We start from the raw sequence: 20456 nt of genomic DNA, 5'->3' as shown, positions 1-20456 counted from the left end.
TAGCATCGGGAGGGGGGGGGGCTGCCCCCCTCCCCACCCCACCCCCCCCCCAACTTTTTTGGGCAGCAAAGATTTTTCTTAAATTTGCATACAAAGAATTGAATTAAGATGGAGTTACCCCCCCCCCCCCATACACACACACACTTTTAAGGGACCATGTAAAAATTTGAATTGAAAATAAGTAAGTAACCTTACTCCCCCCCCCCCCCCCTACGGTTTAGGATTTTCAGGATTATGGAAAGTAACTCCCCCCCCCTTTTTTCTTTTGTTTGTCAAGATTTTTTGGATGAGTCTGCCCCCCCCCCCCACTTTCAAAAACGATGCTACGTGCCTGGAGTATAACAGCAACCAACTGAAATCGAAAATATATACTGTATAAATAACATTACAGGAACCTTGTCCATCCTCTGTTCCAATATTGAAAGAATGTAGACAATGACATGGAAACGATTCTTGATTTTCTGCGATTCAAATGATAATAGTTTTGAAAGATATTAATAGTCAACGATTAACAAGACAGGAATTATCATCATTTGAGGCCGGGGTCTCCCCAACTCCCTTTCCTGTTTTTGGTTTAATCGATCGATTGTTTGCTTTGTTTTTTTTCGGGGGGGGGGAAGTATTATATACCATAAACAGGGAAGAATTCGCCCTGTTTAATTTTCAATCATTTCACACTGGTTTTCAGCGGGCGGATTTATGTTGATTTTCAATATCTAATATTAAGTAACTTAAGTAACAGCTGTGTCTGAGCGAAGTCACGACAGAGTGAAACTGTTTGCAAGTGTAGAAGGACGGAACTTACACGGGACCAAAATAACCCTGTATACAGTATCTTGATTAAAATAAAGATATAAAAGTAGTTATCTAAGAACACCCTTCCTATTTAAAGAAAGTTTTATAAATAAAAGGTTTTTAAAAGTTTAATGGAAATGGCATCTAAAAAATCCCCTATCCCCTTCCGGATAAGACATTTTTCATCTTTGCGGTTTTAACAAGTGCAGGTGAGTTTTACTTTTTTCCCTATCTGCTTTGGGTTATTGGGGTGGGGTGTATACAATTGTTTATATAATAAGTATGACAAATGCAAGCTTGTTAAATTTGTAAATATAATGCACACTGTTGTAAAACTGCTAAAACAACGCTTTTATATTGCACGTCGACAACTTCGAAATAAAAAAAAATCCCTTGATATACGTACATCTTAAATATGATGAAACAAAACTATCATGAATTCAAGTTATCAAAGATCAATTCAATTTAATGAGTACAAATAAACAATGCATATGAATATGTACAATGATCATTGATAGTAAATGTGCCCATACCTATTTTAAAAGAATTACGATCGATGTTAAATATGAACGCAATTTATCACTTCATTCTAGAATTAATAAGATTAATGAATTTGATTTCCAAAAATTCAAGGTGTGCATGTGAAATTTTATAATATTCGATAACCTTGACAAACGCATGTCAACATATCTAAAATTGATGCACACTCTGCACGCTTCTAAAACGTGATTGTATCTAAAATGCGAGTTCATAAAGATTACACAATACATGTAGCTTTCATACGGTTTTGTAAAGATACTAGGAGTAAAAAAATGAAAATGAGAATGCATACGTGTTGTAAAGTTTTCAGTTATACATGTATAAGTAAAGAACAAACAACCACACACAAGGACAAATTACAAATGTAAACGTTTTGAGTTGCTCCTATTCATAATTTTAAAATCAGTTTCGTTTCACAGGTTCAATTTTGATAAGAAACATTAAATTCTAGTTCATGCTTACTGAGTATTGATTTAAAAAATCAATAATCTATTCGTACTTATATACATCTATCTTGTTGGGGAATACATGTTTAATTTGAAAATAAAGCATCTTTTTAATTATTGTGTTTATATCATTTATCGGGGTATACCCATTCTTCACACTTTAGGTAAATTTCATTACGAGTAGTAATGTATATGACATAAGTTTGATATTTATCAAATTGATATAATCTTAATTTATTTAGAAATAGTTCTAAACAGTTATCGAACAATAGGTATTTTTTAAAGTTATACGTTCATGTACAAATATTTAAATAAACATTAATGTTTTATTTAATAACACATAAAACAAACCAAAAAAATAAAATTCTCTGTATATTTTGCCTTAGAAACAAAACACTCTCCAATTTTGTGCACAGACTAAGGACTTACGCCTACCCATTAGCAGGCGTAGATTTAAACCCAAATTTAGAACCGACTAAGTTTCCGCCTTTTTGTGAAACGCAACTTAGTCTGGTTTTGAGGTTTAGTCCCTGATTTAGTCCGGCCTAAGCTTACGCCTGGACGTATGCCTTTTTGAGAAACGAGCCCAAGGGGCTCGTTTCTCAAAAAGGCGTAAATCTGGGCCTAAGTTAGTCCGACTAAGGAAGTTACGCCAATATTTAGTCAGGTCTAAGTTGCGTTTCTGAAAGAGGCGTAAGTTAGGGTTTAAATGTCGAAGAATTTAGACATCTCCGCTGAGTACTAAACATGCGCATATCGTATTTTGTTTTGCTTTGAGGCTATGATTATATGTGGTGGATCAATTTTCCATTTCATATATATAGTACATGTACCCGAAAGTACGCACGTTATTCTGTACCACTGTGCATAGTTCAAGTCGTCCATAACAGTGTATATTTATGAAAGTAGAACAAATGCCTGCACACTTCTTAACATAATGAAATTTTAGAGAAAAAAGTTGATATGAAAAAGGCATATATAAGAGGTTTCAGAAACCAAATAGTATATGACAATTCAATACATTGTACATGTAGATGATGTGGAGGCACAATCGTACATATTAATTGAACAAAACAATACACAGAAATTAAATCCAATGTTCGTGTAAACGTCAAATATTTGTAGAATACAGGGACAGGGTACAGTAGATATGCCCGCATTCATCTGCAAAATGATAAGTATGCTTCATATAGATATATTTAGACACTTTCTGATGCTGGGATAAGGCTTGATTGTTTTTTACCATATCACTATATTATCTATAAAAATAATATGGTCATGGGTTATAAACAGCAACCAACTGAAATCGAAAATATCTACTGTATAACTAACATTACATGAAATTTGTCCATGTCTACAGAAGGAAGAAAAGTTCCATCCTCTGTTCCAATATTGAAAGAATGTAGACAATGACATGGAAACGATTCTTGATTTTCTGCGATTCAAATGATAATAGTTTTGAAAGATATTGTCAACAATTAACAAGACACAAATTATCAGCATTTGTGGCCGGGGTCTCCCTAACTTCCTTTCCTGTTTTTGGTTTAATCGATCGATTGTTTTTTGGGTTTTTTTCGGGGGTGGGGGTGGGGTTGTTGAAAGTAATATATACTGTATACAGGGAATTATTCGCCCCCGTTTAATTTTCAATCATTTCACCCTCGTTTTCATCGGGTGAATTTAAGACTTGTTGATTTTCACTGTCTAATATTAAGTAACTTAAGTAACAACTGTGACTGGGCGAATTCACGACAGAGCGAAACTGTTTGCAAGTGTAGAAGTGCGGACATTACACGAGACGAAAATAACCCTGTATACAATATCTTGATTAAAATAAGTATGACAAATGCAGGCTAGTTAAGGTCTTTCAGTTGTCGCATGACGTCATTGTGGGCTTTCCGGAATAATTTACCGTTATCGGTTATAATATTAGTGGTATGTGATGCATGGTTTTGCCAGTATTTCTTGATTGCATTTGTGTTTAACAAATTTTAAGCTATGTAAAGTGAAATGACACTAATGTTTAACAATTAATAAAGAGTAGTTGGAGTTGAAATGCTGAATCCAATGAAAAACTGATAAAACGGTACATAGGAAAAGTTGACAGAGACTACAATTCATAATTTTTTAACCTGGCAAGGTAAACGTTTCTTTGCAGATTTCGATAGGATATATAATGAATTACAAATGTACTAATTTTCAGTGAGTTTGAACCATTATTTCAAAAGTTATAGACGTTTTATGTTGCTAAACTGTACTTATTCAGGGTTGAAAAATTGTATCGAAATGTACTATAAATGTGATAGCATTCATACTAGCAATTTAAATGGCCTTAAAATGTTAAAATACATAAATAAAGGATTGCAATTAATTTCTTTAAAAAATTGTTTTATATTATACTGAAACCAGCAAAAAAAATTGATGTTTGAGAGCAGTCGTCGCTATAATTGCCCTGATAGTGTACCTGTGTTAGCTTCTACAGCATGAACAGAGTATTTGCAACATATCCATATTTAAGTTCAATTTGAATGTTTACATATTAATCTTCAAATTTAAACAAATATTACACGGATTTAACTATAAAAATATCAAGGGTGGAGAAACCTTAAATAAATATTTGTAAATAATGCATACTGTTGTAAAACTGCTAAAACAACGCTTTTGTATTGCAAGTCGACAACTTCGAAATTAAAAAAAATCCCTTGATATACGTACATCTTAAATATGATGAAACAAAACTATCATGAATTCAAGTAATTAAAGATCAATACAAATAAACAATGCATATGAATATGCACGGCGATCATCGATAGTACATGTGCCCCATACCTATTTTAAAAGAATTACCCCGGCCACAAATGTTGTTAAATATGAACGCAATTGATTACTTCTTCCTAGAATTAATAAGATTAATGAATTTGATTTCCAAAAATTCAAGGTGTGCATGTGAAATTTTATAATATTCGATAACCTTGACAAACGCTTGTCAACAGATCTAAAATTGATGCACACTCTGCACGCTTCTAAAACATATTTTTAAGTAATAGTTAAACAAACAAAAATTGATTGTATATAAATGCGAGTTCATAATCATTCCAAAATACATGTAGCTTTCATACGGTTTTGTAAAGATACTAGGGATAAAAAAATGAATATGAGAATGCATACGTGTTGTAAAGTTTTCAGTAATACATGTATAGGTAAAGAACAAACAACCACACACAAGGAAAAATTACAAATTTAAACTTTTTGATTTGCTCCTATTCATAATTTTGAAATCAGTTTCGTTTCACAGGTTTAAATTTGATAAGAAACATTAAATTCTAGTTCATGCTTACTGAGTATCGATTAAAAAAATCAATAATCTATTCGTACTTATGTACATGTACATCTATCTTGTTGGGGAATACATATTTAATTTAAAAATAAAGCATCTTTTTAATTATTGTGTTTATATCATTTATCGGGGTATACCAATTCTTCACACTTTAGGTAAATTTCATCACGAGTAGTAATGAATATTACATACGTTTAATAAGGTGAGCCCATTATTTATCAAATTGATTTAATCTTAATTTATTTAAAAATAGAAACAGTTATCAAATAATAGGTATTTTTTTAAGTTATACGTACATGTACAAATATTTAAATGAATGTTAATGTTTTCTTTATTAACACATAAAACAAACCAAAAAATAAAATTCTCTGTATATTTTGCCTAAGAAACAAAACATTCGCCATTTTTTGTGCACAGACTAAGGACTTACGCCTACCCATTAGCAGGCGTAGATTTAAACCCAAATTTAGTCCCGACTAAGTTTCCGCCTTTTTGTGAAACGCAACTTAGTCTGGTTTTGAGGTTTAGTCCCTGATTTAGTCCGGACTAAGCTTACGCCTGGACGTAGGCCTTTTTGAGAAACGGGCCCCAGGAGTTCTATTTGCTTTTCGCTATTCGAATGGCGAATAGAATTCTGTGGTCGGTTGACTATTCAAATTACCGTAAACATGCTAATAAAAGTAAATTCAAAATTCCAGAAAAACTTTCCTTTTTAATTCAAAGAAACAGTTATATAGTAATATATATTACTTAATATACAGTTAAAATCATTACTTTGTGAGCTACCATGAACATTGACATAATAAACACGACCAGTAAGAGGCTTAGCTAGCCTGACGAATATAGGACATTTCGTATAATACAGTTATAACAGGATTTCTTTCAAGGGGCTGGCTAACACCCTGTATCTCATATTTGGGCCTTCATATTTGGTGAGGATAGGGCCATTGGAGAGCCCAGTCGACCCTCAAAAGGAATTGGGTTTACACGACCAGTAAGAGGCTTGGTTAGCCTTGCGAAAATGCGACATTTCGTATAATACAGTTATAATGGGATTTTTTTCAAGGGGCTGGCTAACACCCTGTATCTCATATTTGGGTCTTCACATTTGGTGAGGATGGGGCCCCGGGACAGCTCAGTCGACCCTCTATACGACCAGTAACAGGATAAGTTAGCCGGGCGAATATAGGACATTTCATATAATACAGTTATAACGGGATTTCCTTCAAGGGGCTGGCTAACACCGTGTTTTTTCATATTTGGGCCTTCATACGAGGGTCAATCAAAAATACGAAGACTTTTGTCATTGCTGTGATACTCGACGTCATATCATTACTAAATTTGGTAGACATAATTTAGCAATAGTTTCAAACAATTTGCAAGAAAAAAGTTAAAAATTTGTGTTACGTGAACAATAAACCATATTATGTTGAAAGTAATATCTCTATAAACTGGGCTTAAAACCAAATAATATTGAAACCTTAAATTAAGTATAGTCTTGGTATTCTATGTAACAAATAATGACGAAATATATTGTTTTGTCGAACAGATGTTAGTAACTAAAGACATATAGTCCTCTCTTTAGAAATGACTAAAGGCATCGACGTCGCCGGACGTCACGGCGCAACGAGAAGTACAAACAGAATGGATTTAACTCAGGAAAAAGCCGATAAAAGCTGTGAAAATGCTCAATGGTGCAAAAAATAAGTTAACAATTATTTGCAAGTTTGTGTTTAGCTGTAATAAATTTTGTGGGGGTATTGGTAATTGTACTTTGAATATAAAACAGTGCGAAAGAGAGTACAATATCTGTAAATATTTGGTCAGAAAATAAGTAACGTCAACCGACGTTCAGGGTTATCCTTACTGCAAACTAAGAGATACACGGTTAGAAAATGAAAACTTTGAAGAACTTATTTATGATTCTCGAACAAAAGTGTGCAAATAAGATGTTAAGTGGTTAAGTGCCATTTTAAAATGTAAGGAGAAAGGCACAAGAGACTAAGCGTGAAATAAAGATGGGGTATATCTATAAACTGTGCGCGTTTAATCTTGACGGCATGTTTTGAACGTTACCGTGCGCCGTGGTGACAAAACCTGTTGTTTTTAAAAAGGGGTAACAAAAATACCGTTTCATCAAATGGACTAAAACTTCGCATATCAATCACATAAGTGTTGGTGCACAGATTAATTTGTTAATTATGACTTTCAAGAAAAATATATGATAGACAGCCACATTGTCTTCGTATTTTTTGATTGATCCTCGTATTTGGTGAGGATGGGGCTTCGGGTGTCCAGAGGGAGTCTATATATTTCATCCGATTAGTACTACGGAAACCAGGAATAAAATAAAGACCCACTTTTTTTGTAGAAAGAATGAAATTATTATTTATAATGCAAATACTTCCAACAAGCTTGCTCATCTCTTAATAGAACTTAAAATGCGTTGATTGTTTTCATATCGCTGAATCGGGAGAAATTTTCTTTTGTTTTAGATATCACAAATCTGCATCTACGCTAGCCAAGGGTTTACGGTCCGCTTTGCTCCCCATAAACCCTTGGCGGATTTCATTATGAAAACTCGGTGACAGGCTCCGCTTTATGTTTGGCTGCAGCTGCGAGTAGCTGATCCAATCACAGTGCATGTAAATATAAACTTTAAAAGAAAACAACCGAGTACAGTGCTTCTTCAACGATGGTCTAACCAGATCGCTTTAAAACCTACTGTTACCTACATGTATCTATTTTACTGGGATTGAACATGTAGCTCTACAAACTTGTCATGGCTCGCGTGATCAGCATGGGAAGTAAACATGGCAAAAGTAGAAGTTGCCTATCCCGTTAGTATATACGTTTCTGCTTATGGTTATTGCTTTTAAAGATTCAATGATCTTTGTTTTATTTAATTTCTTTGGTCCGCAATATTCACGACAGCGATACCTGGTTTTATGGCATGAAAACTTTCATATACATGTAAATCGGCGACTTTCTCACTCCGGTCTTTACAAAACACGATGAATAAAACATTCTGTGCTTTCCCTTCGTTATTACTTAATTCGTATTTAACATGTTTAATAGCGTCGTTAATTATGTTCCGACATTCGGTAGTCAGCATGTTTTTAAGTTGTATAATACTGTAGTGTGTATATAACCCGTTGTTTAATTCGATTAAAATGTAAATACGGAAGGGGCGCAACTCAAGTTGCTCGCTAGATAGCGCCACCACATCACCGAGTTTTCGTAATGAAATCCGCCAAGGGTTTACGGGGAGCAAAGTGGACCGAAAACCCTTGGCTAGCGAAGATGTAAATCTGTAACTAATATATTTCTTTCATAGTTGAAAATTACTATTTACTAATTAGCTATAAAAAGAATAAGGCTTAAAAAACGGAATTTGTACGAGTGTGAAATAAAACCTGGTAGTTGCCGAGACCTAAGGGTTTCCTTCACATAAAATGCATTCAATGATAATTGCATCAATATCAGGTTGTACTTCTGAGTCAATGAAATTTTTTCATCATGTGATGAATCATTTAATTTTGCATGTATTTTGACATATCTATATATGGGCGTTAAATACATGTATATGTCAATATACATACATGTAATAAGCATATAAATGTGCATGAATGCTAATGTTTATATCTGTAGACTTTCAATCATACAGTCTTCTGGATGTGTTAATTGTACATTTGTACATTATAAATGTTTATTATACAATATTCCTGTTACTCCTTTGAGGACCCTTAATGATCAATAAAGAATTTGAATTGAAATTTACAGCTTTAAAGAATTATTGAATTTTTATGATAAGTTATACTTTGAAGACTTATATAATTTATTAAAAAAGTATTTGCTTATCAACATATCGGATAATTCTGGCAGTCAGTTTAAAAACAGATCATACATGCCTGATACATGTATATACAATATAGAACACGTGCAGACTAGAAATACTGTAAACGTACGTGTACGATATTTTGCGGAAAATAGTTTTTGAACAAGTTTGCGTGGATTTGAATTAGCGTATTCCTGAATGTGACTATCCTTATACATACATGCATGACATTTGGTAATGTACTTGATTTAGCGGTTGCTGCAATTCCGCCAAAAGCGCTTAAAAATACACAGCCAAAGGTAGTACGTTTACAAATGAATGAATATCTCGCATTTCAGCAAAGACTGAAGAAATAATTAGACATAACTATTAAATAAACGAATTTCAAATTACAAAGCGACGTGTAATATAAGGTGTAAATTACTAATTTTCGATTATAAATCGTTACAACAACAAAAGACAGGGATGTCCCGGGGCCCCATCCTCATCAAATATGAAGGCCCAAATATGGGATACAGGGTGTTGGCCAGCCCCTTGAAAGAATTCCCATTATAACTGTATTATACGAAATGTCGCATTTTCGCCAGGCTAATATGTCGTGTAAACCCAATTCCTTTTGAAGGTCGACTGGGCTGTCCCGGGGCCCCATCCTCACCAAATATGAAGGAGCCAAAGATGGGATACAGGGTGTTAGCCAGCACCTTGAAAGAAATCCCATTATAACAGTATTATACGAAATGTCGCATTTTCGCCAGACTAGCTAAGCCTCTTACTGGTCGTGTAAATTATGTCAATGTTCAGGGTAGGTCAGAAAGTAATGATTTTTACTATAAAACTGTTGTTTTTCAATTAAAAAGGGAAGTTTATATGAAATTTTGAATTTAGGTTTATTAGCATTTAATTGCGAAAAGTGAATAGAACTCCAAATTCTGAATGCCTATTATCAATACTATTTTCTGCAATTATTTTTGACCAGATGTCATCTTTAAGATAGCTAACTTCCATATCCTAATATCAAACTCAGAATAAAAAATTTCTAAGTGTTTAAAAAAATACTTGAATAATTTCATTTAAATGACAACACTAGAAGGCTTCCTACATTGTACCACATGACTTTTATTTCCTTCCTCATTATATCGTATATGACTAAAACTGCCGTACATATAAGGCTTAGTTTTCTATAAAAATCATGAACATATATATGATCATGATGCCAAAAGCCCACTTCTGCATTTTAGCATGTTCACCTGACAGATGAGAGATCGTGAGATAAAGAGGAAACACTTTTCTATTAAATCCTGCGTATTTTGTACAACATCTCTTGAAATGTGGTAAATTACTTGGGTAGGTGAATTTCCTACAGGGAATGGTTAATTAAATTGCCTTCGTATTTCAAAATCCCACTAGTGCTTTGATAAAATCTAACTAGTGTTTTGGTCTAATATTAAACTAAAACTCGTGTATAACATTCATGTAAGTTAATTCAGGTAGGAAATTCTTTTCATCCTTAGGAGAGAAAAAAATACCGTTGGAAACTGTTTTTTCTTTTGAGATATGAATATTTATGGTGTATACCTCACCGTTCAGTTTAAACACTCTAAAAGCAAATGAGTTATTTACAGGCAGAAGTCTCTCTTATTGCATATAACTTTTTTTTTGAAAACTGCACCTTTTTACGGGTGCAAACATGCCACTTGGTACTGTTTCTCAGCTAAATTTATATTCATTTAATGTAACTTACATTAATTTTTACTTTATTTTAGTAATAAAAAAACCCCCACATAAACATGTTTTAAGCCTTCTTCTCTATAACAAACTTGCACAAAATATTCATAGATATTAACAACATGCAATAAAAATGAAGGAAAAAATGATATTCGGAAGTAGTTGTTTGTGCGAGATATATTGTTTATATCTTATTTAAAGGTTTTCAGAAGTTTAGAAATAAAAGATAAGATAGATTTCACAGGAAATTTTTTAAATCACGAACTACAGCCTTTGCGTCCAATTTGAGATATTTAAAAAAAAATTCCCCGAATGCATGCGCATTAGCCAGGGTTTCAGTCATTCTCTTCCCTATATATCACAATAAATGCAACAGGTTTCACTGGCACTAATTGCAAGGTTTTACCATTTTATGATGTACATAGTTGCTCACATCATGTACAAATGAAAGGGTCATATGATACTAAAGGAAAAAAGTATTATTAAGTCGTATAGCACTAACTGTTTTTCGGAAATAGCGGGTGCCACGCATTTGCTAAAGTTGTATGTATGTAGATATATGCGTATAATAGTCGTCTACGATCGCGTCTCCGTGTATTTTGTTTCCACCACTTTCCTTCAGTGGCATTAACAACCTGGTAAAAAATCTGTATAATTAAAATTTTTGCAAACCTGAAACGATGTTTCCAAACTTTAAATGATCTGCAAACTGTAGAATCAAATGGCAGTGAACGTTTTGTGCTCTACTAATGCTGCATGGATTTATTCGCTATTTTCGTTGCCATCTTCTGGAAAGTAAGGAATTTTCTAAATTATTCTTACATTTAAATTCATTTAAGTGAATGCATTTTTTAAAAACTATACAGTCTGGTGATGGAAGTTTATTTTTGAATATCAGTTGAAGTCCTAGATTTCGAAATATCATGAGATACCTTTAAACTAAGTAAATCGAAGTATTCTAAGACTTATGGATTTTTGCATTACATTTCATCTATAAAATGTATGATATTCTTGATTGTGGTATACATGTTCACATGTCCATGTATATGATTTATATGACGAACTTCGAAAATGAACTTCATGTAAGACTGAATAGTTTTTAGCGTGTAATCCTAAGGAATCAAAGAATTCACGGTGGTTCAATTTTCGTGGTATTCGGGGGTCGCCCTCACCCACAAATTTACATCCTGGACGAAAACAAGTTTCGAAAGAGTTATCTATTTTTTCTTAACAAAATGAGGTATAAACATTGTGTAAGAATAATAAGCGACTTTATTTAAATAAAGATCATAATTTGTTTCTTAAAGATATAATTTGGAAAAAATATCTAGCTTGATAAATGTTTGTTAAATGCAATATAATAGCGTTATTAGTGCATTATCTCTGTTTATCTTTTCCAAAGTTTTTGTTTGCCAGAGAAAAAACTGATGGTAAAGTTTAGGTGTTTTTTAAAATGTTTAATTAATTAGGTCTCCCAAATGAAGTGTTTTGAATCTTTTAATTTGGGGTTGGTCAACTATATTTGGGGGTTCCAAGGCTTGTTTGGATTAAGCTTCAGGGAGAACATCACACTTTTGATTTGCTGTTAAATGTCTGCTTTCTTTAAAGACGAAGTCGTCTATTGTTTTTGTAGTTTTAACAGTAGTACAACCATCCGGAGATACAGTTGTCATTGTTTCAACAACTGTCCTCGTCTGTATCATTCTTGATCTTGCTGCATCAGACGTTTCCTCCATTTTGTAAAAGAGAATAGCATTTTTTAAAAGAAGTCAGAAGATGAAAATCATAATGGCTGTTCAAACAATGTTAAGGAACTCTTAATTGAATAATAAATGCATTTTATAGGTTCTTAATATCTAAACTTCTTTAAACCACCTTTAAGTTATTTGTTTTCAATCATAACAGTCTTTTATCAATACTGTGTTTACTTTACCAACAAAAAGTATTGACTTTATGACAAGTTAATCAGTTGTGATCAATGGATAAATATATTTAACCTTTATATGCGAAGTATTAAACAAGAGGCACATGGGCCTAATCGGTCACCTTAGTAACTGCAGTGTGGCTCTTGCAATGTATATTCCTTGCATTATAATTACAAGGCTAATTAATAAAACCATTTTAAATATTCTGCGACTGTTTAATCCTATAAACTTTCTAAATTCTAAATTCTAAATAAAATTATAAAAAAATTGTAATATAACATTCATTGACATTATTGAACAAATCAAAGTACAAAATAAACAATCGGTCGAAATTACACCACCCTACAATATATAATCATTAGAGGCCTGCCCTAAGACCAGAGCCCCTGACCCAGGGGCCATAACATTCATAAGTTTGGAAGAAACACTCTTTTTTATTACAACTTTGTACTTAAGTCATCGGATTAATACCCAGGAGCAGAGGAGGAAATTTTCTAGAATTACTGCATTCATTTATATCCCTACTCTAACACAAGACTCCCGACCCATGAGTCATGCACTTCACATTTTTGAGAGATGCACTTTTCCTCATCATAACTATGCACTTATAGTTCATCTGCTTAATATTCAGGAGCAAAGGAGAAGATTTCTTAAAAAGTGATGCATTTTCACTGTATAATAATTAGAGCCCAACACTACCGCCAGAAGCCCTGGCCAACAGGCAATGATATTCACAATATTTGAAGAGGCATTCTTCCTTATCATTACTATGTACTTACTTCATCTGCTTAATATCCAGGAGCAGAGGAGAGGATTTTTGAAGAATTAATGCATTTTCTCTACATAACATCAGGTTCCCGCCCTAAAACCCCTGACCCAGGGGCCATGAAATTCACTATTTCTTCCTCATAACTATGTTCTAAGTGCATGTGGTTTATTGGCTTAATACGCAGGTGCATAGGAGATGAAGATTTTCAAAGAATTCATGCACTCTCACTATATAATCATTAGAACCTTACCCTAGCGCAAGAAAGCCTGACCCAGGGGTCATGAATTCCAAAATTGTAGTAGAGAGCGCAATGCTTATTACAATCATACCAGTAGTTTGACTGCTTTATGTCCAGGAAAAAAAAGAAAGATTTTATTAAAGATTGCATTACTTTTAATTGTTTTAGCACCCCTCTCCTCCCCTCAGGCTCAAGGAGGACAGAGGCCATGCATTTCACAATTTTTACTCCCCTTTATCCACAGATGCTATGTCCCAAATTTGATTGAAATTGGTTTAGTGATTTATAAGAAGTGTCAAAAGAGAGATAACTCTAGAACTTCATAAGTAACTACTTTCAATTTCTTTATGAATATTTTCAAATAACCATTGAATAGTATTTTTACATTCCCGGACACAAAACTTGATATGAGTAGAGTATTTTAAGCAAAGCAAGATAACTCTTTAAAAATGAAGTTTTTGAACCTCAATAAAATTTTCATTTTTAGCCCCTTTAAACCCCATACAAGGAGTCAAAAAGTAGCCCCACGGACCATAATTTCCCAATTCTTCTCGAAAAGATTTTGAAAATCGAATGAAAGATAAAAGTTACAGCTAAAGGGATGTTTTAAACATTTGCCCCTGCAGACCCCTTTGTTTTTCGAATTGTGTACCCAAAACATTTCAGGTCTGTGGACTTTGTGTGTCATTATACAGATGAAATATTGTTAAATTTACCTATAAACTTATTGAGAAAACGAACGATGTATGATTTTAGTTAACATTGAAACTCCCAAAGACGATTTTCATCGACCTATAGTATAAAACCGGAAGTAGTCGAAAAATTTTCATATAACTTGGAATATATGTTAATTACTTCATACTTAATAATGATTAGGAGTCATATAAAATTGTAAAGGTCATTTGATTTTTTTTGTTTTTTATCCCCTTTTTCTAAAGTTTGGGGCCCAATATCTCAAAAACGGTAAGATATAGAAGGTTGCCAATTCTAAAATTTGAACGTTCTAACATAAACTAAGTCTGAACGTGCACCTTATTATTAATATTTATAATTTATAAATTTATAATTTCCTTTGGATGAATAATTTTCCTACGTGAAATATTGAAAACTCTTACAGGTAATATATTTTTTTTATAGGAAAAAAATATAAATAGGCAGTTCTCCTTATGAAAATGAAGTTGAAATTTCCTATCAGATTTTAGAATCGTATGGAAGTCTTGCTTAAAGTCTTCAAAATGTGAATTCCTATAGAAAATTCTTTTATTCCGTAAAAAAAATTCAAAATATTCTGTAGGAAACTAGTTTTTCCTATGAAAATAACAGTTATCCGTAGTTACTTTTTGTAAGGTAAAAAACAACATTAAAGGTGAGATATATCAGTAGCAAAAGTGGCTATAAACTTTAGTAATAGTCAATCATATGTCATATTTAAATTTTTCGATACATATAGCTTAGATGTTTGCAAAAATGCAACTCGGCATTGGCATAATTATCTGGCACTGTATTTATTATTAAGGCATAAGGAATCATTCTTTGAGTATTATGAGGAAATAATTCTGGTCGGGGCGTGGTCAAACCATGTAAAACCCAAAGGGCTTTGTGATAGATTTGATCACACCTCGAGCGAAATAACCACCTCATAATATACAAAAAATGATTCCTTATTACTTATATTAATATAATTTGCAACTATTGTACGTTTATATATTTGAATATAAATAAACAAACCCCGCTTGCGAACAAATTATATATATATATTAACGTGTCTTTTGTTTAAGTTGCCTGACAGACTGGATTCCCATTGTCGGATATATCCATGAATAAGGCACGCTCTGTTTCTTCATAGAAATACATTATTAATGGTATCAAGAAATCCTTCTTCTCCATTACTATGCCTCTAATGAAATCATCTCTCCACACCTATAAGAATGAAGTGATTAAGCATGTGTACGTTGAATTTAAAAAACGTAGGTTTTTATTTTAAACAAAAGAAAAACTGCTCAGCAAAGTTACCTTAACTTTATTATTATGTTTTAGAAAAATATGAAGTTGTGTTTGTTTGTCGTTTTTGACAAGAATTATCGAATTGGTCTCAATAATAACCATTTTTTGTTTGTCATGTTTATTAAGATATTTAACATTTATTTACATTTCTATTATGTTCAATCCGTAAAATTTACTTACTTTGGTTTCAATAATTATATTGTTTTGTATCCTTTTATAGCTTATATAGAAATTATTATCATAAACTACTTTATACGTTTATAAAAACAAGAATTTATATCGGGATACAAAAAATTACCAAATCTAAATTTAACATTGTTGATTACATGATTTTCTCTAGAACCACTGGGCCAAATTTAACCAAACTTGGTGCAAAACAAAGCATCCTTATGGGAAGGGGAATCTTAATTGTTGAAATAAAGGTCACAACCCTTTTTAAAAGGGAGATAATTGCAAAACTGTGAAAACTAGGTAGGTGGCTTAAAAATCTTCTTTTCAAGAACCACTGCATAAGAAATGCCAATATTTACACCAAAGCGAAGATTCTCAAGAACTACAATGCTACAATTAGTGAAATTACTATTCAAGTACCCTAAGATAGTGTACATTCTAAATTTTGAAACAACCATGACCCCCAAACTAATACTACGGCCCCAAAAGATGTTTAAAGTTTAACATAGACTGAATGGAAAATGTTTAAAGATCTTCTTCTCAAGAATTACAAAGCTACAATTAATTTGTGAGATTACTATGCAATCATTCTAAGATAGTGTAGATTCTAAATTGTTTAAATCTATTTTTTATTTAAAGAAGTCAAAAAAAAAAGAAAAAAAAAGAAAAGAAATTTCCGTGATGAGTTTATCATAGTTAAATTATCAGGAAATTTGTTTATCGACTACTTTTTTTCTGGATCAAAGGAATCGGGATCAAAAATTACTATATTCAAACACTTCAAAAGGTGTGGATCTTAGTTCTTACGAAGTTTTGATTCACAAACTCACAGTTAGGACAGATAAAGGAACAAAAGGTAATAAAGATTATGGAAAGAAAAGTAGGAATCATTGATAGACTACATGTTAGTATATATCAACTATACATATAAACTTTCCATGTTTTATGAGTTCAGTTTATAAAATAAATGAGAATGCAACATCTTACATATCTAATGTCCTCATCTCACCTGCAATATTTAGTTGATGGATCAATAAAGAATCTTTTAATGATTGAAATACAAAACAGAGGCCAATATCAACTTTCAATTATTTAATGAATATTTTACTATTTTGTCAGTGAAATGGAAAAAAATGATTGTAGTTGGGTATTTTAGAGCTTAAAATTTAGTCTCATTCTTTTATGTAAAAAAATGTTTCTGAAAATTTATATTTTTATTCTTATATATTCGTAATTTTTTAATAAAATCAAAAAAAAAATAATTGTCACATGAAACACTGATCAACAAAAATATTTTAAGACGAATTTAACTTAAACAAAAATACAAAATGTTTGAAAAAAAGCTATTAATCAAATTTTAACCAATGCTGATTGAAAAAAGGTGATCCCGATCAGAATTTTTTTTTATCGAAATTTTACAAAAAAAATAATAAAATTTCATAGTTAGATCTAGGAAAAATGTTTTAAAATATTGTTTTTAAGAAATACAATGCTATTCTTCGTTATTTTTTTTACTTTGATATGTTCATCTTCATCGTGACCTTCTTTCACGTTTCATAATTTTAAAGTACGTTTTAAACTATGGTATCTTTATAATGCTTTGGTGCCTAGGATATTAAGATTGGTCAGTTTAAAGTATCTTCGATCTTATGATTTTTTTCTTGTTTCTATTTATTGTTTAATGTTTGGCAAAATCTTGGAATATATGAGTTTAACAATATTTTTTCAGAGTTCACTTTATAATACACCCTTTCGAAACTGAATGATACAAGAACTATTGTTCAGGTGAGCGAAATGTGGCCCATTGGCTTCTTGCTTTACAAAATTTTCGAAATTGAACTTATTTGCAGTCTGTTTTACTTACGATTCTGTTGAAGATATCAGGGAAATTGCCAAAATTCTGAAGAAGTCGTTGATTATTGGAATTTACCTCTTGAAGAAGCGACCTCTGAAAAAAAGTTTATAAAGGAGCATGGTCACAGTTTAACTTTGTTTTTAGTTCCTAATTGGTGAACCGAGATGCAATTATGACCTCTATCATCCACTTTCCGTCCTTCTGTCGTTTTTTTTTTCATTATCATTTTAACTTATTTTTCATGATCGTTTGAAATATTGTTTGAGACTTTTAACCTTTTCTGGCCAATTGGTTTTTGATAAAAAAAATTCAATGTCAACATTTTTTAGCAATTCTTTATAACCTCTTGATTGAAAGTGCGAATACCATCTTTTTAAGTTATTAAAATCTTCTTAAACTAATTTTATTTTCGAAATCAATCGGCCAGAAAAGGTGAAATTTGCAGGAAAGCATCCTCATGTATAGTTTATATAAGTTTGTTCAAATCATGATCACATGTTTAGGGTTGGGCCAAAATGGGAAAAGAGGGGGGGGGGGGGCTTTTACGTAAGATAAGATAAAGAAAGAGTTTGAAAATGTTCCCATAAATGCAAAAGGATACTGATAAGAAAATTTTGAGTAATTTGAAGATATTTTAAACAAGAACTGTATTCGAGATAATAAAACTACTTTGATCAGAGTGATGACTATTGTTGTTCAGAGTAATGACTATTGTTGCTCAGTTAATTGATGTGGCCTTTGAACCCGTATTGCCCCCCCCCCCCCGGAATTCTTACCGTTTTAAAAGAAGTTTATAATGTTATATCTAATTTTTGTTTATTCGATTACTCTTAATAAAACTTAAAAGATTGGGAGGGGGTGTTCTAGTCGCATCAGTTTTTTGCCTACGAAGAAATTATTTTCTTAATTTTTAATTAATAAGTTGGAATATGCTCAAAGCATTGGTGCCTCCTTTTATTAAGCGGTCAATATATTGGTGTCAAAAATCTTCTTTCTGAATTTTAGATCCAATCATAATTTTGAACCAAAATGGTCTACAGATATTTAATATTAGATACTAATTATCAATTGATGTATTTAATGTTAAATACTATTACAAATAATATAAGGTTTCTATTTTTGTATAATTAGAAATTTAAACAAATCCTTGATTTATCTGAGGGCGTTTGTTTTTAAAAGAATTAGACTATAACAATCGATAAGATTCGGGACAAATTCTTAGCTTTGAAAAAAAACACGTTTGAATTGCCATATATATATATATATATATATATATATATATATATATATTTATATATATATATATATATATATATATATATATATATATATATATATATATATATATATATATATATATATATATATATATATATATATATATATATATAAGAAGCACTTACAAACCAACAACACTCGTTATCTATAGTGTCGGATCAAAAGATACACAGTTATAAGATGAGATATAAAAAGCACTAAAAATAACCAACGACACGAACAATAAAGTAAAATATTGTCAAATTTTCGGGACGACCCGTCCCTTCTTCAGGACAACAAAATAAAAACTACATATGAAAAAAGAAAAACATCTACAAAGCTAGTACTAAACTAGATAATATATAAAAACTAAAAAATGTATAAACACCGTATCGAAACGTGGCAGCTACATATTTGTATTAAAGATTTCAAGCCCGAGAAAGAAAAATCGCAGCGGACGGTCTGTGAAGAAGTGCTAGGAGATATAACGCAAACGAATTAATTTGCTAATTGGGGGTTGCTGTTAATTGAGTTGTACTAGTAAGAGAATTCGTAGTGAAGGTTTGTAGGGAAGATAGGCTCTTTAAAAGACCGCATAAATATACATAAGAGTGTAAAAACTAATGGGAGTTAAATAAAGAAAATAAAATGGATAAAAAACAATTAAAAATAACAAAACCAAAGAACGAGCTAATAAGTTGAATAAATTACATGAATTAAAGTTTGTACATGTACCCAAAAGGATGATGATGGTGATATTGCTAGGCTTAGTTGATGTTCATTTTGGTGAAGTCACTTAATTTGTTCATGCCGTCAGGGCGGAATGACTTCAGTCTATGCATCCACAATTTTTATTTATTTTTTCTCTCCGCATCTGTCCAGTATGTGTTGTGATCAATAACCAAAACCATCATGTCCTCCCATTTGTGACCATCTAAGTTAAAATGTTCCCCGACGGGTTCTTTAATTTTCTTAGTTTTGATGGTGGAACGATGATTATTGAAGCGCCTGCGGAGGTCTCCTGTTTCCCCTACGTATTGTTTCTTACAAAATTTACAATTGATGAGGTATATACAATTGTCAGTACGACAAGAAGTATTTGCGAAAATTTTGTAAGTACGGCCAGTGATGGCGCTAATGAAGTCGTCTGCATCAGAGCTGTGTTTGCACAACAGACATCTGGTGTCAGAACAAGTTTTAAAGCCATCATAAGGTAGAGGGTTCTTTAGTTTGGTTCTTACCACCATGTCCTTAAGGTTTCTAGGGCGCTTGAAAGCTGCCATCGGTTTTTTTTTAAAAACTTCAACCATTTTATCATTGCTGTAAAAGATTGGCAGGTTCTTCTTTAGAACTGCATTTAGACCACTAAGGACAGGGTGGTAAGTAGTGACAAATGGGACTTTGTTGTCTTCGTTTTTGGGTTTGTTTTTGAAAAGGGATAAACGATCCTCTTTAGCTAAATCATCAATTGCATTCTGTACAGAGTGCGAGCTGTAGCCCCTGGCACTTAAGTGGGATTTTAGGAGTTGACTTTGCTCAGAGTATAGTTCTTGAGT

General features: G+C 32.2%; 1 long non-coding RNA gene across 1 annotated transcript in view; it reads left to right on the top strand.

Moving 5' to 3' along the window:
- Positions 1–824: 824 nt before the first annotated feature.
- The window catches only part of LOC105322282 (uncharacterized), a 44965-nt gene continuing 25333 nt past the window's right edge, over positions 825–20456 (top strand). Inside the window, exon 1 of the long non-coding RNA XR_010711170.1 lies at positions 825–1004. This is a non-coding gene — a long non-coding RNA (uncharacterized lncRNA). The remainder of the gene's footprint in view (positions 1005–20456) is intronic.

This window comes from Magallana gigas, chromosome 2 (assembly GCF_963853765.1).
Source record: "Magallana gigas chromosome 2, xbMagGiga1.1, whole genome shotgun sequence".
Lineage (NCBI taxonomy): Eukaryota > Metazoa > Mollusca > Bivalvia > Ostreida > Ostreidae > Magallana > Magallana gigas.
Note: the sequence above shows the minus strand (reverse complement) of the source record. Positions and strands in the feature narration are given on the sequence as shown.